This window comes from Pan paniscus, chromosome 8 (assembly GCF_029289425.2).
Source record: "Pan paniscus chromosome 8, NHGRI_mPanPan1-v2.0_pri, whole genome shotgun sequence".
NCBI lineage: Eukaryota > Metazoa > Chordata > Mammalia > Primates > Hominidae > Pan > Pan paniscus.
The window spans coordinates 66,469,088-66,494,859 of record NC_073257.2 but is presented as its reverse complement, the minus strand read 5'-3'; the positions used below and the strand labels follow the sequence as shown (position 1 = coordinate 66,494,859).

Genomic DNA, 25,772 nt, shown 5'->3' with positions numbered 1-25,772 from the left:
TTTAAGTCAACAAATGAAGCTTTATAATTAGTATTTTAATGTTATTTCTGGTATGTGGTAGAAGAATGGTCTCGCTATAAAACATCCTCCAAGAACCTAGACATAAACTAGTTCTCATTGAGAGAATATTTTTAAAACAAAGAAACTTGATACAGAACTCTGATCTACATATACCCTTTAAGAGTCATGACATAGGTCCCTATGCTACACCTCATCACAACCCTGCCTTTCCCCATTGACCTGACACAGGATTGACCTGACACAGGATACATCAGTTTACTTTATGGTTAGTAAACTAATGTCGAAGACTGAAAGTGTCAGAAACAAAAGTGACAATGAGCACTTTCAAGAAAAGAGACACTTGGGCAACAGGTTTTAATTATTGTCATTTTCTATGTAGCCATGAGACTCTTTTAGCCTGATGTGAGTGCATACTCAATATTTTAAGGACAGTATATTTTTCTTATTAAGTATCTACCCTGTCGGCAAGGAGCAAATGAGTTGGTTATAAAGTTTTAAGCAGATCCTTGTTATAAGTTCTCAGTTATAAATTGAGCTTCTGACTTTATATATGTCTCTTACACTTGATTTTTTCAAAAAGCCTGGAGTGATTCTCACACACATGGGTCATGAACAACACTTAGAGGAGTGATGCCTTAAAGCACCAACATCATCTTCTGTAACCGGAGCTGAAGTATAATCACATTATTAGCACATATTTTGTTTAAGGGAAAATTACTGCATGAGATAATTTCATTTTTCATTCCATGCAGACCATTTTATCAGATGTCGATGCAATCATATAGGTTGAAACTAATAAATAGCATGCTCCACAAATACCAATCCACACATTGCTAGTTTTCTTGAAAAGACAATTACTCCCTATACAGGATACAGATTTTAATATTTTGAAGATGTCGATTTAAATACTAGTAGCTAGCTATCCAATTAATGCTCCATAAACACTATTCGCAAACATCTGCAATTCTCTTAAACTGTGATTCTCAATGATAATTGAATATTAGCATTCTGCCTGAGGAACTTTTAAAGTATTGATGCCAGCACTTCATTCTAAGATGTTTGTATTTAAATGATCTGGCCACCCATAACAGACTCACTTAGACAGATTTTATTTAAGAAATTGAAGCAGTTCTAACATGCAGCCAATTTTGAGAGTTACAGTTTTAAACAACAACAATATTTTAAAAGTACCACTGAATAATTGTACTTCTTTTTTTTTTAATTTTATTTTATTACTATTATACTTTAAGTTTTAGGGTACATGTGCACAATGTACAGGTTAGTTACATATGTACACATGTGCCATGCTGGTGTGCTGCACCCATTAACTCGTCATTTAGCATTAGGTATATCTCCTGATGCTATCCCTCCCCCCTCCCCCCACCCCAGAACAGTCCCCAGAGTGTGATGTTCCCCTTCCTGTGTCCCTGTGTTCTCATAGTTCAATTCCCACCTATGAGTGAGAACATGCGGTGTTTGGTTTTTTGTCCTTGCAATAGTTTACTGAGAATGATGATTTCTAATTTCATCCATGTCCCTACAAAGGACATGAACTCATCCTTTTTATGGCTGCATAGTATTCCATGGTGTATATGTGTCACATTTTCTTAATCCAGTCTATCATTGTTGGACATTTGGCTTGGTTCCAAGTCTTTGCTATTGTGAATAGTGCCGCAATAAACATATGTGTGTATGTGTCTTTATAGCACCATGATTTATAGTCCTTTGGGTATATACCCAGTAATGGGATGGCTGGGTCAAATGGTATTTCTAGTTCCAGATCCCTGACGAATCACCACACTGACTTCCACAATGGTTGAACTAGTTTACATTCCCACCAACAGTGTAAAAGTGTTCCTATTTCTCCACATCCTCTCCAGCACCTGTTGTTTCCTGACTTTTTAATGATTGCCGTTGTAACTGGTGTGAGATGATATCTCATTGTGGTTTTGATTTGCATTTCTCTGATGGCCAGTGATGATGAGCATTTTTTCACATGTTTTCTGGCTGCATAAATGTCTTCTTTTGAGAAGTGTCTGTTCATGTTCTTTGCCCACTTTTTGATGGGGTTGTTTGTTTTTTTCTTGTAAATTTGTTTGAGTTCATTGTAGATTCTGGTACTTCTTAAGTCATTAAGATGGAATCCCACATAGAGTTGAGTCCTCTGATCCTCACCCCACTTCTTTTCATTGTTCTTTTGTTTTTTAGTTCTCCTTCCCTTCTTCTGTGATGCTTCTTACTCTTCTTTCCTGTCTTAGACTGCACTCCTTCCAATTTCTGTGCTCCACCAATTATTCTATTTTTTTGATGCAATAATCTCTCTCCACTGACTAATTCCTTCCCTTTGCCCAATTAACATTCTTAACATCCCCAGGTTCTGGTCTAATCCCTACTCCCAGATATAATTCTTTATGCTTCTATCCCACTCTGATTATTTTCCTTATCGACAAAAATGTATCAATCTAAGTGCCTGCATACATATATTGATCTATATCTCTATATTTATATCTGTATTTATCTATCTTGTGTAGAATATAATCTGGGTTTCACTCACATCACACCACTAAAATCATATAAAATTAGATATCCCATCAGTCTATTTCTACATGTCAAAGTCAAAAGTCCTTAATCTTTTTGAAACTCTCAACTATACCCTTTTATGAAAAACTTCCCTGATTTCCATCCTACTTCTCTGTTGGCTGAGAGATGTTACTGGCCCCTTGTTCAATTATCACCCTTTAAAAATTAACATTCTTCAAATACGTATATATACTTCTTCTCTTTTTCATCTGTTCTCAAGTTTTCAATCATCACCTCTATATATACTTGTCTCCCAAAGTTAAATGCCCTGTAATGACCTCTTTCCCAAGCAGCAAGCTGACATTCCAGATATCAGCTGGACATGACAAAGTAGATCTTTTACAAGCACTTCAAATTGGACATATCCAAAAATACATTAACTAATCAATTATCTTTATTTTAATAAACAAACACACACACTCAAAAACAGGCATCTAGTTGTGTTGGAGGCAGCTATATCGTGATGCACACCATTAATCTTTAGGTTCCACAGGCAGCAGGGTAGACACCTTGTCGTCTTGTTTGTTTTCCCTCTGCTTTACCTGCATACATCCAAATTATTGTTCAGTTTAGGCAATTTCTATTTTAGAATGTATTTGTAGATCATCATTTCATCTTTTTTGTTAAAGATTTTTTTTTGAGCAGTTTTAGGTACACACCAAACTTGAGAGGAAGATACAGTGATTTCCCATATGCTCACTGTCCCCACAGATGCATACCTGCCCCAATATTAACACCCCATACCAAAGTGATACATTTGCCACAATTAATGAACTTACATTCGCACATTGTTATCAGCCAAAGTCTGTAGTTTGCATTAGGATTCACTCTCGGTGCTTCATTTTATGGTTTTGTACTAATGACATATATCCACCATTATAGAACCACACAGAAGAGTTTCATTGCTCTAAAAATCCTGTGCTCTGCCTATGCTTCCCTCCCCCTTGCTTCCTTCCTTCCCCTGACAATCATTGATCTTTCTACAGTCTTCATGGTTTTGCCTTTTCCAGAATAGCATGTGTTTAGAATCATATAGTATGTAGCCTTGTCAGACTGCCTTATTTCACTTAGTAATGCGTATTTAAAGTTCCTTCATGTCTTTTCATGACATAATAGCCCATATCTTTTCAGGGCTGTATAATATTCCATTATCTAGATATAACACAGTTTATTTATTCATTCTTCCATGAAATAATATTTTGGTTGCTTTCAAGTTTTGGCCATTATTAATAAAGCTGCTATAATCATCCATGCTAAGTTTTTTTTTTTTTTACATGGACATAAATTTTGAAATCCTTTTGGTAAATACCAAGGAGTGGGATTGCTGGATCATATAGAATGAATATGGATATCTTTGTTAGTAACTGAGAAGCTGTCTTCTAAGGTGACTGTACCAATTTGCATTCCCATTTCCACCACCAATTCCTTTTCCATGCCTATGTGCTGCCATAATTTAGGCTACTACAGTAAACTATGTTGGGCAATCTGGCTATTTCAACAGATTTCCTACCACACTGTTTCAGATGATTATTCTGAAACTGAGTAAGAACAGATCCTCACCCTCCTGGAAAACCTACCAATGGAAGGAAGAAAGCTCCACACATACAGTCAAGGACATCTATGTAATACTCTTAAATATATTTGTTTCATCTCCTGCTACATCCCTTCATGTTATGAATCTGAGAATATATAGGGTTTTGTTTTACTTGTTTTTTGCATGGAATATTCTTCTTATTCTATAACTATTGAGAGCTCTCTCAGGTTGAAGGTTTGATCCAAGTGGTATCTTTAAAAAAGAAAATCTTTAACACACAGTACAATTGTTACCTCTTTAATAAAGGCTATATTTTCCTAGCAAGTCAAAATTAATTGCTTCCACATACCAGCTATCAACTGTATCTCCCACATGTTTTATTGTGGCTTGCATTAAGGCTAGCTTTTATGTGTCTGTCTCCCCTACTGATCTGTAAGTTCCTTTAAGACAAAAACTTTAAATGATCTAACCACCAGTGGTCAGTATAATGACTTACACACAGTAGGGATTCAGTTAATATCCATAGAATTTAATTCCCTCGACTAATGTACCCTCAATGAGTTTAGAAAACACCTAATTTTAGATATATGCTCTATTTGGCGTAAGAATTCTATCACACACTAAGTATCACCTCACATAGTCCTTTCCCGAGATGATCTCTAACTTCACAGCTTTAGCCAAGCTACCCCTTCCTGCTCTTAAATTGGAAATACTTTAATTTCTTAGTTATTCTATATCATAGGTAATTGAATATTAGAACTGGAAAAAACTTTGAACATAATTATTTTTCATAGCCTAATTTTATAGAAAAATGTGAGTTAATATAATGATAGATGATTGTTCCAAATTAACGAGGGTTTTAAGTGACAGAGATGAAGTAGAATCCAATTTAAAGACAATAGAATTGGGAGGCAGGCTAGCTAGTTGCATTTCTTTCTGCCACTTTGTACCATTACATGACATAACCTTCTGTACCTCAGTTTTCCAATCTTTAAAATGGTGATAATAATAGTACCAACCTCAAAAGAGTGTTGTGATTATTAAACTAATTATATAAACTACTATCACATGCATGCTTAGCAAATGCTGCATATGTGGTAACTTGCTATTATTACTGTACCATTCTCATAAATTATGTAAAGCACTTATGATTATTAATATTTGTTGTTACCTTATCTGTGTATACTTCTGTGTGTCCTGTGTTATTTAGTGCTCTGTGGAGGACACGTACATAACATATAAAATTACATATTAAATTCTGTTTTTGTAATTTCAAATATTCAAGTTTAAGATAAAACTACGTCGTATTTTAATGTCTCTTGACAATTTATTTCACACAAGATTGGGAGGGTTCAGAGTGGTATGGCCATAGACGACAATTTCTTTCAAATAATGATTTTGTTTTCTTTGGTTTGTGTGTATATGTCATGATTAAAGTTTGAGGGTTATATTTACTTAAGGTCTTGAGGGGGTTCAGTATTTCAGCAAATACCGGATAAAGTCTTGATGAGCAAAGCTTACAAAAATGTGGACCTATTTTCACATTAGTACACAATTTTAATTTATTTTTGATATTTGAAGCATTTTATTTTTTTCTAAAGACCACTCCATTTCTTGGCTAAACCTGTTTGTATTAGAATTGAAATATATACCACAACATGTAATTCTGAACTTATACAGGTTATTCACTCATGCTGAGGACTTTAATTGAATTCCAAGTTTGATTACACTATCTGCATTTTTTCAAATGGATGATATTCCCCAATCTAAGAAACTAGCAGCACCTCAGGAGGCTGAAGCGGGAGTATCTCTTGGAGGTTGCAGTGAGCCAAGATCACGCCATTGCACTCCCGGCTGGGCGACGGAACGAGACTCTGTCTCAAAAAAAAAAAAAAAAAAAAGAAAAGAAAAAAGAAAGAAAGAAGGAAAAGAAAATAGCAACACCTTCCATTTGATTGGAAAAAGTTATTCTTGAAACATACTCATTTACTCCCATCTCCAATCTATTACCAACTCCTATCAATTTTTTCTCATATACTTATTTAATGCATCTATCTGTTTTTCTTTTTTTCTTTTTTTTGCTCTGTCGCCCAGGTTGGAGTGCAGTGGTGCGATCTCAGCTCACTGCAAGCTCCACCTCCCGGGTTCACGCCATTCTCCTGTCTCAGCCTCCTGAGTAGCTGGGACTACAGGAGCCCACCACCACGCCTGGCAATTTTTTTTGTATTTGTATTAGAGACGGGGTTTCACCGTGTTAGCCAGGATGGTCTCGATCTCCTGACCTCGTGATCTGCCTGCCTCGGCCTCCCAAAGTGCTGGGATTACAGGTGTGAGCCACCACGCCCGGCCTTAATACATCTACTTGTTTTTCTTTCACTGCCACCATCAATTTTCACCTAAACCTGTGAAATGTCCTTCTTTGAATATTATTTATGTCTCCTCTTTCCCTCTTCTTCATTCATTAGCCAGTGAGCTATATTACATTTGAAATCACTCAAATAATTAGCATGCTTGACCCCTTCAATGGTTTTCTACTGCTATAAAAATGAAGCCCATAATCGGTATCCTGTATTACTGGATTAGCGTTCAATTTCTTCACTTAGCATTTTTATCTTTCTCTTATTTGTTATGATGCTCCCACAGTGACGAGATAACTGTTATTCATATGCTTTCCATCATCTTTTAGGTCTTAATTTAAATGCTGCTTCCTCAAAGAAGACTTGCATGATTTCCTCTTCTCAATGTTACCCCTTTATTATCTTGGAGCATCCTGATTTCTCCTTCACAGCACATTTAAAAATTTATAATTATACGGTTAAACTATCTGTTTCTCTCACTTAATTATAGGCTCAAATGGAATAAAATTATTGTCAATTTTTTTGCATACTTTTCTTCTTTTTCTATCACTACTGTATGCCTAACACCTTACACAGTCCCAGCACATTGACCTTTAATAAATATTTGTTAAATGAATAAATGGATAAAAAGAACTAATAGATGTAGGTAAAATATGTATTAGGAATTTATTTATGAGTCATGGGAAATAACTTATATTTCAGGTTAATTCATTTTTAAATTTTTTACAAAGTAAAATATTTTAAACTACAGTTATATTAGTATCCCTATAACATAGTACTTCCAAACTTGATTATTCAGAAGAATCACTTCAAAAAGAAAGACTCTTGAGATGCTAAACTGACTGAAAACATAAGTCAGTCATATATGCTGTTAAAGAGGCAAAGTTGAATAAGTAACACATTTATTTGAAAATGATTTATTGTGTAGAGCATTTAAAGTATTGCGCACGATGCCAAATCATAAGAAATAAAGAAACTATCAACATATAGTTTATGACCTTAAGTAATTACTAGACTACTAATGAAGAAAGGCAAATTATATTTTGGTTTTATAATACATGACAAATATGACTTAGATCATCAAATTAAACATTATTAAGTGTTTAGCACATATTTCAGTATCTCTTAAAACCTTAGGGGTTATGTAGTCTAGGCTGAGGTTTCCCATTTGATAAATTTGAAGAAATACTAATGCTAGCATTATAGTAATCACAATTCCTTGCATTTTGAATTTGTGTAACTGAAAACAGAATATTTAGATTTTATATTATTTTTCAGATGTTATCCCCTTTCCTTGATATACTTAACAGTGTAGCTTTTTAAAGAAAACTCATTTGTAAACACAATTATTTACTTTTATATTTCTCTGTCATGTTTTTTGGTTGTCATAGTGAAAGTTGTCCAATTTCATGGTCCAGTTTCAATAATTAATGCTTAGGTGCTTGCATTTTTTATGAAGCTTCTGCTTATTTGTATGTGATTGTTTTTACAATCATGTAAATTGCGTATTTTTAATTTTGACAATACTCACGCTCATACTTATGGTTCTATATATTGCTGGTTTACTAGATATTTGACTTGAAATTTGATATTGCTCTAGAAGAAACAAAATGTACAGTATATTTTATACTATTTTCTTTAGTGTATGTCCAATAAATGAAACATTTCTTTGATCAATTTTAGCTTTTATTCACCTATTGTTTCCAAAAAAAGAGCTCATTTTCTTTTCTGCTTTCACTGGTAGTAAATTTTGTTATTTTCATGCGCGTGAAGAGACCACCAAACAGGCTTTGTGTGAGCAACAGAAAAGGGCACCAAATTTCATGCGCGTCCATGTGAAGAGACCACCAAACAGGCTTTGTGTGAGCAACATGGCTGTTTATTTCACCTGGGTGCAGGCGGGCTGAGTCCGAAAAGAGAGTAAGCAAAGGGAGATAAGGGTGGGGCCATTTTATAGGATTTGGGTAGGTAAAGGAAAATTACATTCAAAGGGGGGTTGTTCTCTGGCGGGCAGGAGTGGGGGGTCGCAAGGTGCTCAGTGGGGGTGTTTCTGAGCCAGAATGAGCCAGGAAAAGGACTTTCACAAGGTAATGTCATCACTTAAGGCAAGGACTGGCCATTTACACTTCTTTTGTGGTGGAATGTCATCAGTTAAGGTGGGGCAGGGCATATTCACTTCTTTTGTGATTCTTCAGTTACTTCAGGCCATCTGGGCATATACATGCAAGTCACAGGGGATGCGATGGCTTGGCTTGGGCTCAGAGGCCTGACATTCCTGCCTTCTTATATTAATAAGAAAAATAAAACAAAATAGTGTTGAAGTGTTGGGGCGGCGAAAATTTTTGGGGGGTGATATGGAGAGAGAATGGGCGATGTTTCTCAGGGCTGCTTCAAGCAGAATTAGGGGCGGCGTGGGAACCTAGAGTGGGAGAGATTAAGCTGAAGGGAGGTCTTGTGGTAAGGGGTGATATTGTGGGGATGTTAGAAGAAACATTTGTCGTATAGAATGATTGGTGATGGCCTGGATATGGTTTTGGATGAATTGAGAAACTAAATGGAATAACAGAAGGAGAAAAACAGGTATAAAAGGTCTAAGAATTGGGACGACTCAGGATATCTGATTAGAGAGTGCCTAAGGAGATTCAGCATAGTCCTGCCAGCAAAGATTATTTATTTAGTTCAAGAGTTAAGAGTGGCAGTTTGGGGATAGCACCAGGAGATATCAGCTGTGATGGCTTGGAAAAACAGTGTAAACCGGCAGTGTAAACAAGAGCAGAGCATGTGCGAGTAGTTGAGAACGGTGAATAGGAGTATGACTAGACAGAAGATAGTAGGGATGACAAGTTTTTTGGGGGGCACAGTCTTAAGTTGCTCTGGTGTCTGGAATGAGACTGGGGCTTAATAAAAAGGAGCATCTATACAGCTCAAATGGGCTGTACCCTGTAGCAGTCCGAGGACAGGCCTGAATTCTGAGAAGGGAAAGTGGTAAAAGTATTGTCCAGTCCTTTTTAAGTTGGTGGCTGAGCTTGGTGAGGTGTGTTTTTAAAAGACCTTTAGTCCATTCTACTTTTCTTGAAGACGGAAGACCATAAGGGACATAAAGGTTTCACTGAATATTAAGAGCCTGAAAAACTGCTTGGCTGATTTGACTAATAAAGGCTCGTCTGTTATCAGACTGTATTGAGGTGGGAAGGCTAAACTGAGGAATTATGTCTGACAGAACAGAAGAAATGACTGTGATGGCCTTCTCAGACCCTGTAGGAAAGGCCTCTACCTATCCAGTGAAAGTATCTACCTAGACTAAGAGGTATTTTAGTTATCTGACTCAGGGCATGTTGAGTAAAGCTAATTTGCCAGTCCTGGGTGGGGCAAATCCTCGAGCTTGATGTGTAGGGAAGGGAGGGGGCCTGAATAATCCCTGAGGAGTAGTAGAATAGCAGATGGAACACTGAGAAGTTATTTCCTTGAGGATAGATTTCCACGATGGAAAGGAAATGAGAGGTTCTAAGAGGCGGGCTAGTGGCTTGTACTGTAGCATAACCTGCCTTTGCTGGTGTGTGGCGATTAGGCCTGGTGGAACCGCCATCAATAAATCAAGCGTGATCAGGGTGAGGAACAGGAAAGAAGGAAATTTGGGGAAATGGGGTGAATGTCAGGTGGATCAGAGAGATACAGTCATGGGGGTCAGGTGTGGTATCAGGAATAATGTGGGAGGCCGGATTGAAGTCTGGGTCAGGAACAACGGTAATTGTGGGAGACTCAACAAAGAGTGAGTATAGCTGAAGGAACCGGGAAGCAGAAAGTATATGCATCAGGTATGAGGAAGAAAATATTTTTTGGAAGTTATGAGAACTGTAGAGAGTGAGTTGAGCATAGTTTGTGATTTTGAGGGCCTCTAAAAGTATTAATGCAGCGGCAGCTGCTGCACGCAGACATGAGGGCTAGGCTAAAACAGTAAGGTCAAGTTGTTTGGACAGAAAGGCTACAGGGTGTGGTCCTGGCTCTTGTGTAAGAATTCTGACCACACTAACCATGCCTAGGAAGGAAAGGAGTTGTTTTGTAGAAGGTGCTGGGGTTTGAGAGATCAGTCAGACATGATTGGCAGGGAGAGCACGTGTGTTTTTATGAGAATTATGCTGAGATAGGTAACAGATGAGGAAGAAATTTGGGCTTGATTGAAGTAATGGGGGCTGTCTGTGAAGCTTTGCAGCAGTACAGCCTAGGTAATTTGCTGAGCTTGATGGGTGTCAGGGTCAGTCCAAGTGAAAGTGCAGAGAGGCTGGGATGAAGGGTGCAAAGGAATAGTAAAGAAAGCATGTTTGAGATCTAGAACAGAATAATGAGTTGTAGAGGCAGGTATTGAGGATAGGAGAGTATATGGGTTTGGCACCACGGGGTGGATAGGCAAAACAATTTGGTTGATAAGGCGCAGATTCTGAACTAACTTGTAAGGCTTGTCTGGTTTTAGGACATGTAAAATGGGGGAATTGTAAGGAGAGTTTATAGGCTTTAAAAGGCCATGCTGTAGCAGGCGAGTGATAACAGGCTTTAATCTTTTTAAAGCATGCTGCGGGATGGGATGTCGGCGTTGAGTGGGGTAAGGGTGATTAAGTTTTAATGAGATGGTAAGGGGTGCATGATCGGTCGCCAAGGAGGGAGTAGAGGTATCTTATACTTGTAGGTTAAGGTGGGGGGATACAAGAGGAGGATGCAAAGGAGGCTTTGGATTGGGAAGAAGGGTGGCAATGAGGTATAGCTGTAGTCCAGGAATAGTCAGGGAAGCAGATAATTTAGTTAAAGTGTCTCAGCCTAATAAGGGAACTGGGCAGGTGGGGATAACTAAAAAGGAGTGCTTAAAAGAGTATGGTCTAAGTTGGCACCAGAGTTGGGGAGTTTTAAGAGGTTTAGAAGCCTGGCCGTCAATACCCACAACAGTTATGGAGGCAAGGGAAACAGGCCCTTGAAAAGAAGGTAATGTGGAGTGGGTAGCCTCCGTATTGATTAAGAAGGGGACGGGCTTACCTTCCACTGTGAAAGTTACTGGAAGCTCGGCGTCTGTGATGGTCTAGGGGGCTTCCGAGGCCATCAAGCAGTTTCAGTCTTCAGCTGCTAAGCCAAGAAGATCTGGGAAGGAGTCAGTCAGCCTTGGGCCTGAGTTCCAGGGGCTCTGGGAGTGGCTGCCAGGTGAGTTGAACAGTCCGATTTTCAGTGGGGTCCCATACAGATGGGACGCGGCTTAGGAGGAATCCCGGGCTGCGGGCATTCCTTGGCCCAGTGGCCAGATTTCCTGCATGTGTAGCAAGCTCCTGTGGGAGGAGGTTCTGGAGGAATGGCTGGCCACTGCGGTTCAGGCGTTTGGAAGTTCTTGTGTGCTGGAGATGTGGCAGGGGTTTGTCTCACAGTGGAGGCAAGGAATTGCAACTTTTTTCTATTATTGTACACCTTGAAGGCGAGGTTAATTAAATCCTGTTGTGGGGTTTGAGGGCCGGAATTTAATTTTTGGAGTTTTATTTAATGTCGGGAGCAGATTGGGTAATAAAATGTATTTTGAGAATAAGACGGCCTTTTGACTTTTTAGGGTCTAGGGCTGTAAAGTGTCTCAGGGTTGCTGCCAAACAAGTCATGAACTGAGCTGGATTTTTATATTTGATGAAAAAGAGCCTAAACGCTATCTGATTTGGGATCAAGAAAAAGGAGCATTAACCTTGACTATGCCTTTGGCTCCAGCCACTTTTTTAAGAGTAAATTGCTGGGCAGGTGGGGGAGGGCTAGTCACGGAAGGAAACTAAGCCCGACCAGGTGTGAGGAGGGGAGGCGATAAAAAGATTATAGGGCGGAGGAGCAGAGGCTGAGGAAGAATTGGGACCTAGCTCCACCTGGTGAGGAGGGGCGAGGTCAGATGGGTCTGTAGAAAAGGAAGATTAGAAAGACTCAGCGACGCTTGGGGTTGGTACTGAGGGGACAGGTGGGAGGGAAAGAAGGAAGATTTGGGACGAGTTGCACTGGGCACAGAGACTAGGAAGGGACTGATGTGTAAAAGAATGCCTGGACGTCAGGCACCTCAGACCGTTTGCCTATTTTACGACAAGAATTATTTAGATCTTGCAGGATGGAAAAATTCAAAGTGCCATTTTCTGGCTATTTGGAACTACTGTCGAGTTTGTATTGGGGTCAAGCGGCATTGCAGAAGAAAATAAGGCATTTATTAGGTTTTAGGTCAGGTGTGAGTTGAAGAGGTTTTAAGTTTTTGAGAACACAGGCCAAGGGAGTAGAAGGAGGAATGGAGGGTGGAAGGTTGCCTATAGTGAAGGAAGCAAGCCTAGAGAAAAGAGAGAGTAGGGAAACAGAGGGAAGGGGTTCGGGGGTTCTTACCTTCCAGAAAAGTGGGAAAAGGGGTTGGGGCACAGAGATAAGAGGTCGGGGCGCAGAAATAAGGGATGGGGCGCAGAAATAAGGGGTCGGGGCACGGAAATAAGGGGTCGGGGCATGGAAATAAGGGGTTGGGGCATGGAAATAAGGGATTGGGGCGCAGAGATACGAGGTTGGGGTGCGGAAATAAGGGATTGGGTCGCAGAGATAAGAGGTTGGGGCGTGGAAATAAGGGATTGGGGGTTGTTGCCCCGTAGAAAAGTGGGACTTCCTGCTAAGGGTGAAAGAGAAGGAGTTGAGAGGTACTTGCCCCTCTCCCAGAAAAGCGGGACTTGCTGCTAAGGGTGAAGGAGAAGGGTTGAGGGGTATTTGCCCCTCTCCCAGAAAAGCAGAGAAGGGTTAGAGACAAGGAGAGAAGGGGTTGAGGTACTTGCCCCTTCCCCAGAAAAGCAGGACTTGCTGCTAAGGGTGAAGGACCAAGGCAGGCGTCCCTGCGTGGTCTGACACCCATGAAACGTGGGTGTATAATCAGGCATCCCTGCAATGATTAAACACCAAGGGAAGGCTGCCTTCCCAGTCCGTGACCAGAGCCGGAGTTTTGGGTCCACGGATAAAATGTGTCTCCTTTGTCTCACCCAGAAAATGAAAGGAATTGAAATTAAGAGAAGGGAGAGATTGAAGAGTAGAAAGGAGAAAGTGGTTGAGGGACAGTGAGAGAGGTTGGAGAAGAGAGTAAGAAGAGGCCACTTACCTGATTTGAAATTGGTGAGATGTTCCTTGGGCTGGTCAGTCTGACGACCTGAGGTCATAGGTGGATCTTTCTCAGAGAGCAAAGAACAGGAGGACAGGGGATTGATCTCCCAAGGGAGGTCCCCCGATCCGAGTCACGGCACCAAATTTCATGCGTGTCCATGTGAAGAGACCACCAAACAGGCTTTGTGTGAGCAACATGGCTGTTTATTTCACCTGGGTGCAGGCAGGCTGAGTCCGAAAAGAGAGTCAGCAAAGGGAGATAAGGGTGAGAGGGTTTTATAGGATTTGGGTAGGTAAAGGAAAATTACAGTCAAAGGGGGTTTGTTCTCTGGTGGGCAGGAGTGGGGGTCACAAGGTGCTCATTGGAGGTGCTTTTTGAGCCAGGATGAGCCAGGAAAAGGACTTTCACAAGGTAATGTCATCACTTAAGGCAAGGACTGGCCATTTACACTTCTTTTGTGGTGGAATGTCATCAGTTAAGGTGGGGCAGGGCATATTCACTTCTTTTGTGATTCTTCAGTTACTTCAGGCCATCTGGGCGTATACGTGCAAGTCACAGGGGATGCAATGGCTTGGCTTGGGCTCAGAGGCCTGACAGTAGTTTAGATTTGGCATTGTATACAATATGAGATTTCTTGAAGAAGTATGAAAGACTGTGTCCTTAAATCAATGGGTTAAAGCTAATGAGATGGAAATTAATGGAAGCCAACTTTGAGGAAATCTTTTTTTGAGAGTGTAAGTTGGGCATGAGAGAATTTGATAGCATTAGAGCACTTAAGGTTCCAGTTTCCAGTCTCAGAGTTTGAGTAATTAGAACCAATGAACCTTTACAAAAGGATCATGAAGTTGCTGCAGAAAAGAAACAAGCCCTTTAAATAGTCAGGCTGTGAAAAGAAATGCTTTAAAGTCATCTTCTTGTTGTTTTATTTCTTGCCTTTTTTTGGGAAGAAAAATGCATAGACAGGAGATTCATCTTCAGTGACAATTATTCATTCATATAAATATTTAATGATCATGTTATTATTAATGTTATCAATATCTTTTTCCAAATTATACAGCCAAAGTGATAAATTTGCCAACCACCTACCCTACTGAGGTGCCTATCATCTTGGATTATTCTAGGATATGCTTAAGAGAAGGGGGAAAACTGAGAGCCTGTTATGCTTTTTTGGCTTTAAAGCATCACTTGTTCACATTAAGGCCACAGAGAATAAATCTGAAAATAAATACATTTGCAATCCCCAATTTGCTTGGCCAGCAGGAGTTATTGAAGAACTTCCTGAATGTTATTGACACATGAAAAAATCAACAAACATAAAAGCAAACCCATTATATCATTTTTCCATCAGAAGTCACACTGACTAGTGAATTTCCAGTGATAGTTTAATGAGCAGCAGCCTTAGGTTCTGACTGAATGCCAACCTGGAGAGACCCAGTAGACCTTACACAGCTCCAAGTTGATTTAGCTTTAATTACGGATACCAGGCAGGCAACAATATAGCTTCTATGGCAATAGCATAGTAGAAGTCTTGTAACTTTAGATATAATATCTTATGCCTTCTAAGTCATCTGCACTCAGTATGTGTTACCCACTTGCTACACATTTCTGAGGAATCTTCTTAAAATTGTTGTTACACTAACTTCTATAATATCTAGTGCATTAAAAATAGATGTTAAAACACTGGCTATCACCAGAGCATATTTCATACAGTAAGAAGTTGGAATTCTCTCTACAAAGCAAATTAACAACCACAGATAGATTCACTTAACTGTTCTGATATTTCTTTAACATTTGAAAGACAATTTTTCCCCCTTATCCTCTATTACTTCTGCCTTTTTATAAGTGTTGATACATTCAACTGGGTATATTAGTTTACACACGTAAATTCAATTCTTTCTCTGGCAAATCTTTCTACGTAAGGATTACCTAGTTGTAAGTTTTATGTTGCCCATCCAAATAATCTTTCTGTCCTAGAGATCAGTATGCACTCAGATTTTATTTTTATCTAACTACATAAATGAATTTAAAAATCCCTTATTACATGATAGAGCTGAGGCAGAGAGATGAAATATTTAACACAATACACTTTAATATTTCCAAATTATTTTCTCAACTTTCCTAGCAAAAAATAGACTTTTCCTACATATCATACATTTTACATTACCAGAGTAGTCATTAGATACTCTTTCTCAGACAATTCTGCATCTGGTCTGATAGCATAACCATAAACCATCCCCTAGGAATAAACTTTCACTAGCGAAAGCTTCTGCATATGAATGCAGCACACCAGTCACTTTTCTTTAATAAAGCAATGCATTGGTTCTTAGTCTGTCCAAACTTCGCCAAAGGTACCATGAAGAAGATAAGTTTGTTTCCTAGTTCATAGAAATATGACTGTAATAGAAGATTGATAATGCCCATACTTACAAATGACATCTTGGTATAGTTTAGATTGTCCATAGTTCCCAGAGATATGTCCCTCCTGACTTGATCTTCTAGTATAGCCAACTAGAACCATTTAAATACATCAGAATTTATTATAATTGTTATTTCAGTAATCATTGATTACTCAGTAATCATTCCTGAGTAATGCCAAGTTATTGAAAAAGAATGTTCCCTACTTTGCTTATTTAGGTTAATATGTTTGCCTAAAAGCCATCTCTTCTTGATTCAGTAAACTAATTTATTGGACTTCAAATCCCTCTTAGTTCTTTATGTCCAGTGTTGATTAAGGTGACTCAAGGATTGTTCCTTGGTTTGGCTCTGTGTCCCCACCCAAATCTCACCTTGAGTTGTGAACCTTAGTATTGGAGTAGGGGCCTAGTGGGAGGTAATTGGATTATGGAGGCAAATTTCTCCCATGCTATTCTCATGATAGTGAGTGACTTCTCATGAGAGCTGATGGTTTAAAAGTGTATGGCACTTCTCCTCTCGCTCTCTCTCTCTCTCCCTCCTGCTGCCATGTGAACAAGGTGCTTCCTTCTCCTTTGACTTCTGTAATCATTGTAAGTTTCCTGAGGCCTCCCAGTCATGCTTCCTGTTAAGCCTGTGGAACTGTGAGTCAATTAAAACTCGTTTCTTCATAAATTACCCAGTCTGAGTTAGTTCCTTATAGCAGTGTGAAAATAGACTGATACATTTCCTCTAAGTATATATGATATGAATATGATTCAAGTATATTGTGTGCATACAGAAGTATTGTTTCTCCCAGAAGCTTGTAGATTAGGCATATTCTACTTCTAGGTGAAATTCAACCTGAGTGTGCAAAAGGATCCTTATAATTGCCCTTGAGAATTTCTAGGAACAAATCATCAGTGATATGGGGTCACCATATAACTTTACTGTTCACCTTCTTGTTTACAATACTGATTCCATAAACATTTGTTTATATTTCATCCCACACTTAAACACATCTGGTGAGGCAAAAAAGAAAAATCGACTCTGTCATACTAGGAAACCACCGAAGAATGCCTTAAGTGATGTCATTTTTATACATATCTATACATGTATAAGCTATGGCTGCCAGCCACTGCATATCAGATAAGGTCAAAGTTAGAATTTAACTCAAGGCTTCAAATGTAAAATTAGGTTAAATATAACCAACAAAAAAGGCCCAAGTGATACAATCCTATCTCATATTCTGGCATGTCATAAGGAGACATTAACCCCAAATGATCCCAGTAGAGTTCTCAAGTATATCTTGTACCTTGATTTCTGCCAAATCTGTGCAATTCTCCAGCATTGGCCATTAATCATTACCACATCTGAAGGGAGCTGCTAAGAAGATTATACTCTTGCTATAAAATGTTCTCTCAGAGGAAAATATGAAGGTATCTTATCTTGAAATCTTTGTTTGTGTGCTCTCCATTCTATATTCCACAATTTCACCTTCTCTTCTACTTATTACTTTTCTCAACACAGACAGCCTTTCAGAGTTGGATTTGCTGATTAAATTCTGCTTTTCTTCCATGGGTCTGGCTTTTCTTTGCTTGCCAGAGCTTTCATACCTGTCCATTCATAGGAGGAAGAAGTAGTTTTACAAAGGTAGCATGGAGTTCACGGAGTTGATAGTAAAGTCTCTGAAGGCAGAGGAACATAGAATGGTTTAAAAGAGAAAGAAAGAAACAAATAATCAAGACCTAAACTTTGTGCGGTGCATAAGAAGGCAGGAAGAAGGAAGAAAGTTACTCAAATGATGAAACAATACATGAACAAGTAGCCTGAATGGCATTCTATAATGTAGCAGAAAAAAATAGATAAAGATCATTAAAAAGGTCAGATGTGTGGGTGGAATTATCTTTGTTATTTTTGATAACTTTATTAAGGTATAATTTACATGTCCTCATGTATGTATATTACCAAAACATCAAGGGTTTCATCTAGGTCCTGCTGCTTGCTTCACAAAATGCCAATCACTGAGACAACAAATATTGCCAGAGAAGAAAACTGTAATCAGGTGCTGCAGCTGAGGAGAACAGGAGATAAAGTCTCAAATCCATCTCCCCAAATGATTAAAATTAGGGGTTTATATAGCAGGGAAAAAATACTTGTGCAAAAACAAATATTAGGGTAGGGTAAGGAAGAGGAATTGGTAAACTGGAATCATGATCCATGGATGAGAGGTCTGGCATCTCATTTTCTGGATACAGTTATCTGGTGAGTTTCAGTTCCTTGGTTTCTAGGAGGGTTGAGGGTTAGTTTCCTGAGGAAGAAACTCCCATGAGACAAATGTAAGTTTCAAGCTTCAAGACAGGGTATGGTGGGGCAGGGGGGTCAATTTCTGTGTTTATTCAAAGACCAGTAAACATCAGTTCCGTGAAAGAGTTGGGCTGGTTTTAGTAAATTTAGACAGTTGTGCAACAATGACCACAATCTAGTTCTATACATTTCTTTCACCCCCAAAATTTCCATCACCCCAAAACTTTACTCATGACCACTTGTAGTCAATGCTCACTCCCATTTTCAGCTGTAGACACCCCCTGTTTTGGTTTCTGCCTCTAAAAGTTTTCCTTGTCTAGGAATTAAAAAATATGGAGTCCCATAGTATGTTACTTTTATTTTACCTGGCTTTTTAAATAGCATAATGTTTATGTAGCTCATCTATGCTGTGGCATGAATCAATGCTATATATCTGTTTCTTTGAGTTACTGAATAGAATCCATCATGTGAAAACACATTCTGCTTATCTGTTTACCAGTTGATGGGCATTTCAGTTGTTTCCAGTTTAATGTGACTGTGAATATTCTATATAAGTCACTTTTTGGAAATATAAATATATATATACACACATATATATATACACATATATGTTTATTTTTCTGTTATATATAGATACCTTACAAAAAGTGCTAGATTACATGGTAAATATATACTTTTTAAATAAACTGTCAAACTGCTTTTTAATAACAGTGGCTTGTACCATTTTACCACCCACTACATCCTCTCTGATAGTATTGTCAGTTCATTTGTTAAAGCCATTATACAGATGCTTATTAGTATCTCATTGTGATTTTGTGTTCCCTTAATGACAATTTGAGATACTTCTATGTGCTTATTAGCCATTTATTGATCTTCTTTGGTGAAATATCTATTCAAATCTTTCACTCATTTAAAAAATTTGTGTTTGTTTTCTTAGTACTGACTGGTAAGTATTCTCTATAAATTATAAATACAAGTCCTTTATCAGATATATGATCTGCAAATATTTTGCAAATACATAATCTGTATTTTATGTATCATGTTCTTATGTTTTTGGTAGAGAAAAAGCTTTTAATTTTCAGGAAGTTTATTTTTTATTGTATCATACTTTTACTGTCATATTTAAGAAAATTTGCCAACCAAATTCACAAAGATTTTCTCCTATATTATCTTCTCCTAGTATTCATAGTGTAGCTTTCACCTTTAGGTCTGTGATGCATTTTGAGTTAATTTTACATATGCTGTGAGGTAAATCTCTTAGTTCATGTTTATTTTTACAGTATTCTTCCCTTGTCCTCAGTTTTGCTTTCCATGGTTTCTATTACTTTTGGTCAACTATACTCTGAGAACATTAAATGGAAAATTCTAGAAATCAACAATTCCAAAGTTTTAAATTTTGTGCCATTTTCAGTAGTGTGATGAAATCTTGAGGTGTCCTACTCTGTCCCCAGCTGGGGGGGAGGGGGGGGCATGAATCATCCTTTTGTCCAGCATCTCCAGGACATCTATGCTCCCTGCCCATGAGCCACTTAGAAGCTATCTCTGTTATTAGATTACCTGTGGTGGTACCCTTATTTTACATAACAATGGTCCCAAAGCACAGGAGTAGTGATTCTGGCAATTCATATATATCAAAGAGAAGCTACGAAAGTGCTTCCTTTAAGTTAAAAGGTGAAAGTTCTCATCTTAATAACGAAAAAAACTATATGCTGAGGTTGCTCATATCTATGTAAGAATGAATCCTCTATCCATGAAATTATGAAGAAGAAAAAACAAAGCAATAATATTTCCCTGAAATCGAGTCTGTCCTCTCTTGATGGAAATATTTACCAGCTAATTTATCTGTATTTTTTTACTTATTGAGTAATTCAATATTATTTCTATACAGGGACAATTCTACCACTTTCAAGCAATATCTTTGCCTGTTGTAATGAATAATTATATATTACATTATTGTATTAATGATTACATGGTATCTCAAACCAAAATCTCGAAGCACAATAATCCTAGAAAAATAATCAAAAAGCAAACAAAGAAGAGTAGTTAACCATCAAAACTATTTTATATATTTAGGGTTCTTATGGTTGAAAGACATAATTTCAAAATAAATTAGCATTTAAAATATATAATTTTTAATCTATCAGAAAGTGGTGAATTTGGTTTCAGGCATAACCAGAAACCATGTCATGAGCGATATTTTCTGCTTATTTCTTGACATGTCTTCTTCTGTATGGGTCTCAGTCTTAGGTACATCCAATGAAGACCGGAAAGCCAGCAGAAACACCAGCTAAAAATTTACCAGTTTAGCCCTAGAGGAAGAAAAAAACACTCTTTTCCAGTAGTTCTAGGAGTCACCTTGACTATACCAACTTGAATAACTTGACATGTTTTTTTGCTAAACAATTTCCAGGCATGAGATGCCTATCACTGGAGCTAAGTGTCAGCTCCATCCAAACATGGATGGTGAAAATAATTAATTGCTCCCCAAAGGAAAATAAGGGACTTTTACTGGAAGCAAGAGCCAAGGATGCCCAAGAGGCAAAAACATCAAATGATCAACACATTCATGCATTATCAATTAAGCCATAATTCACTTTTTTTTTTTTTTTTTGAGACAGACTCTCACTCTGTCACCCAGGCTGGAGTGCAGTGGCACAATCTTGGCTCACTGCAAGCTTCACATCCTGGGTTCATGCCATTCTCCTGCCTCAGCCTCCCACAAAAACTGGGACTACATGTGCTCGCCACCACGCCTGGCTAATTTTTTTGTATTTTTAGTAGAGATGGGGTTTCACTGTGTTAGCCAGGATGATTTCAAACTCCTGACCTCGTGATCCGCCCACCTCGGCCTCCCAAAGTGCTGGAATTACAAGCATGAGCCACAGCTTCCGGCCCATAATTCACTTCTAATAAAAAATATATTTATTCATATAAAATACCACATTTACACTCTTGCATTACAATTTATATTCTTGCATATGGTTTATATCAACTGTGGCTTTAATTCTGTGTCATTTTTGAGACTCCAATTTGAATGTTTTTGTTCAGCTTATGCACAGTTCAATCTTCTTTATATTTGTCCTTTTATATCAAGCTGTATTTTTTTTTATCAGAACCAGGAAAGAGCAATTAAAGAGAGTAGTAAACTGCAGCCAAAATTTAAAAGGAAACATTAGGAGCAACTTAGATTATTTTGTGGTCGCATGGGTGATTGATGGTGATATGGTTTGGTTGTGTCCCCACCCAAATCTCATTTTGAATTCCCAAGTATTGTGGGAGGGATCTGGTGGGAGGTAATTGAATCATGGGGGCAAGATTTTCCCTTGATGTTCTTATGATAGTGAATAAGTCTCCCACAATCTGATAGCTTTAAAAATGGAAGTTTCCCTGTGCAAGCTCTCCTCTCTTATCCGCTACCACCTTCTGCCATGATTGTGAGACCTCCCCGCCATATGGAACTGTAATTTCAATACCTGTTTTCTTTTGTAAATTGCCCAGTCTCGGGTATGTCTATATCAGCAATGTGAAAATTAACTAATACAGTAAATTGGTAACAGTAGAGTGGGGTGATGCTGAAAACATACCTGAAAATGTGGAAGCAATTTTAGAACTGAGTAACAGGCAGAGGTTGGAACAGTCTGGAGTGTTAGAAAAAGACAGGAAGATGTGGGAAAATTTGGAACTTCCTAGAGACTTGTCAAATGGCTTTGTCCAAAATGCTGATAGTGATGTGGACAATAAAGTCCAGCCTCAGGTCGTCTCAGAGGGAGATGAGGAACTTCTTGGGAACTGGAGCAAAGGTGAATCTTTTACGTTTTAGCAAAGACACTGGTGGCATTTTACCCCTGCCCTAGAGATTTGTGGAACTTTGAACTTGAGAGAGATGATTTGGGATACCTGGCAGAATAAATTTCTTAGCAGCAAAACATTCATGAGGTGTCTTGGGTGCTGTTAAGTGCATTCAGTTTTATAATGGAAACAGAACATAAAAGTTTGGAAAATTTGCAGCCTGACAACACAATATAAAAGAAAATCCCATTTTCTAAGGAGAAGTTAAAGCCACCTGCAAAAATTTGCATAAGTAACAAGAAGCTGAATGTTAATCCCCAAGACAATGGGGAAAATATCTCCAGGGCACATCAGAGGTCTTCACAGCAGCCTCTCTCATCACAGGCCCAGAGGCCTATGAGGAAAAAATGGTTTCATGGGCAGGCCCAGGGTCCCTGATCTGTGTGCAGCCCAGGGACTTGGTGCCCTGTGTCCCAGCCACTCCAGCCATGGCTGAAAGGGTCCAACATAGAGCTCAGGCTGTGGCTTCAGAGGTTTCAAGCTCCAAGCCTCAGCAGTTTCCACATGGTGTTGAGCCTGCAGGTGCACAGAAGTCAAGAATTGAGGTTTGGGAACCTCTGCCTAGATTTCAGAGGATGTATGGAAACACCTGGTTGCCCAGACAAAAGTTTGCTGAGGGGCAGGGCCCTCCTGGAGAACCTCTGCTCGGGCAGTGCAGAAGGGAAATGCAGGGTCAGAGCCCTCACACAGAGTCCCTACTGGGGCACTGGCCAGTGGAGCTGTGAGAAGAGTGCCACTGTCCTCCAGAGCCCAGAATGGTAGATCCACCTACAGCTTGTACTGTGCACCTGCAAAAGCTGCAGACACTCAATGCCAGCCCATAAACAAAGTTGGGGGGGAGGCTGTCCCCTGCAAAGCCAAAGGGACAGAGCTGCCCATGAGCATGGAAACCCACCTCTTACATCAGCATGACCTGGATGTGAGACATGAAGGCAAAAGAGATAATTTTGGAGCTTTAAGATTTGACTGCCCCACTGGATTTCGGACTTGCTTGGGGACTGTAGCCCCTTTGTTTTGGCCAATTCCTCCCATTTGGAAAGGCTGTATTTACCCAATGCCTGTATCTCCATTGTATGTAGGAAGTAACTAACTTGCTTTTGATTTGACAGGCTCATAGGTGGAAGGGATTTTTGACTGTGGACTTTTGAGTTAATGCTGAAATGAGTTAAGACTTTGGAAGACTGTTGATAAAGCATGATTGGTTTTGAAATGTGAGAACATTAGATTTGGGAGGGGCCAGGGTTGGAATGATATGGTTTGGATGTATTCCCACTCAGATCTCATCTTGAATTCCCACGTGTTGTGGGAGGACCCAGTGGGAGGTAATTGAATCATTGGGGCAAGTCTTTCCTGTGCTGTTCTTGTGATAGTGAGCAAGTCTCATGAGATCTGATGGGTTTAAAAAGGGGAGCTTCCCTGCACAAGCTCTCTTCTCTTGTCTGCCGCCACATAAGATGCACCTTTCACCTTCTGCCATGATTGTGAGGCTTCCCTACCCACGTGGAATTCCACGTGGCATTCCAATAAACCTTCCCTTTGTAAATTACCCAGTCTCAGGTATGTCTTTATAAGCAGCATGAAAACAGACTAATACAGATGGGGACATTTGGAATATGCACATGTTGAAACACTGAGAGGAAGGAATTATGAAAGGGTAGGGCTAAAGTTCCTGAATAGAACTATAAAACATCATCGAAAAGAAATAAAAAAAAAATAGCTCACAATTTCTTACCTTTTAGATATCACAATGTTTCAATAAACACTTTAAAGTCATAGTATTGTTTTTACTTTCATCTGAAACTTGTAAGCAAAATATTGGCCTCCCCATGTAAATAAATGCCCTTTTCATTTAGGAAGCAGATTTCCCCGCTAAATTAGAAATGAGCTTCATATATTTCCATCTCATAGACACTATCTACTGGTCACAGAGTCATTGAACTATAATTGAATTAAATTCTTGCCATAGGTTAGCTCCAAAATTAGCAACTACAACTCCATTCAACATCATCTAATAGACTTCAGAAGGGGACATCTACTGTGTAATGTCGTTGAGGTTTTGGATTTTTTTTTTTTTTTTTTTTTTTAAGAGTCTCACTCTGTTGCCAGGCTGGAGTGCAGTGGCATGATCTCAGGTCACTGCAACCTCTGCCTCTCAGGTTCAAGCAATTCTCCTGCTAATGTTGAGGTTTAAAAAAAAAAAGGTCTTGAGTTTTCGGGATCTTACATGGAAGACACTATTATGATTTGGGTATTCAGAATCAGTGTCTCAGCTTATTTTTCTGACGGTGGACTACAATTAATTTCCTTAAAATATCTTTGTTAGCATACATGCAAACAAATTATATTGACTCATAACCCACTATTTTATTATTTAGTAGTAAAAGACTGAAAAAGAGTGTTATCTAGGTAACTTAAACATAGAATCCTTATTTTGTGTACTTGTTAAGCTTTCTACCTCCTAATAATTTCTGCAGAGCTAATTGTGTTCCCTGAATACCTTAGCTCAACTGTGGTTGACTATCTCTGCAATTTAGTGGGTGTTTCTGTCTCCTGTGTTTTGCAGTACTATTTGGTATTTCTAGCATCTCCCAGGTGGGTACCTTCTTCAATGTAATTATCATCCAGCTTATCCTCCCTTCCAACATCATTTATGAAAATGTTAAATAAGACCAGCTATAATGCTGACATCCCTGAAGCACACTCCTTAACACCTTTTCTTAACTTGATGCATTGCCATTTATCATTACATTCCTTTAGCCAATTTAAGTCCCAGGAAGAATGTTAATATTGAATCCAATTTGTGCTAAATTTTAATTAAGATTTCCTGAGACATTTTAAGTGATTTAAGTATAATCAAAATTGATATCTCCTCTGTTATCCCCATCCTCTAATTTTCTAATTTTATCCATACACAAAACAGAATTAGTTTGTCTGGCTTGAATAGTTCTCTATAAATATATGCCATTCATTTTGACTGTTTCTGCAAATGTTTCTCCTTTGCCTTTAGGAATATGTCTGTCAGGCTTATACAAGTCGCAGAATCATGTCATAAAATGCCTTTCTTTCCAGCAACCACATCTGTCCACCCCCAAATAGCCAGTCTCAGGACTTAGTTGCATTAATGTCATTTCCTTTTTCATTCTCAATTATTTTTTGCTGCTATTTCTATGGACATTATCACTCTAAGCATGACATATAATAAAAAATAGAATATGCATAATATAACCCCTTCAGCACAGTACAGTGTATAAAGTACTTTGTTTACATTTATTGAGGATATTAAACATGAACTTTTGAATGGGAAATTAGTTAATATGGTGTTCCTGAAATTGAATTCAAGTTTCAAGGTAAATGTGTATGTTTACATTTGATCAAGGAAGGTATACCAGCATCTTTACTGTATTTTCAAAGGAGTCTGCAAACTATAAAAACTACTATTTTTAGAAGTAATGTATTGAAAATATAAGTAAATAAAACATTTCTACAGGTAGGTTAATTTACTACAATTACGTGTGTTTTCTTTATTCCACAGAAAACTTTTAATTATATTCCCTCATGTGTAAATTGAGACCACTTTCTTTCATTCTTCACTTTTTGTATGATGAATACA

At 38.5% G+C, this 25,772-nt stretch overlaps 1 protein-coding gene across 2 annotated transcripts in view; it reads left to right on the top strand.

The window, feature by feature from the left end:
* The window catches only part of PCDH15 (protocadherin related 15), a 1,779,889-nt gene that overhangs the window by 1,406,264 nt on the left and 347,853 nt on the right, over positions 1–25,772 (top strand). The gene's annotated exons all lie outside the window — the stretch shown is intronic.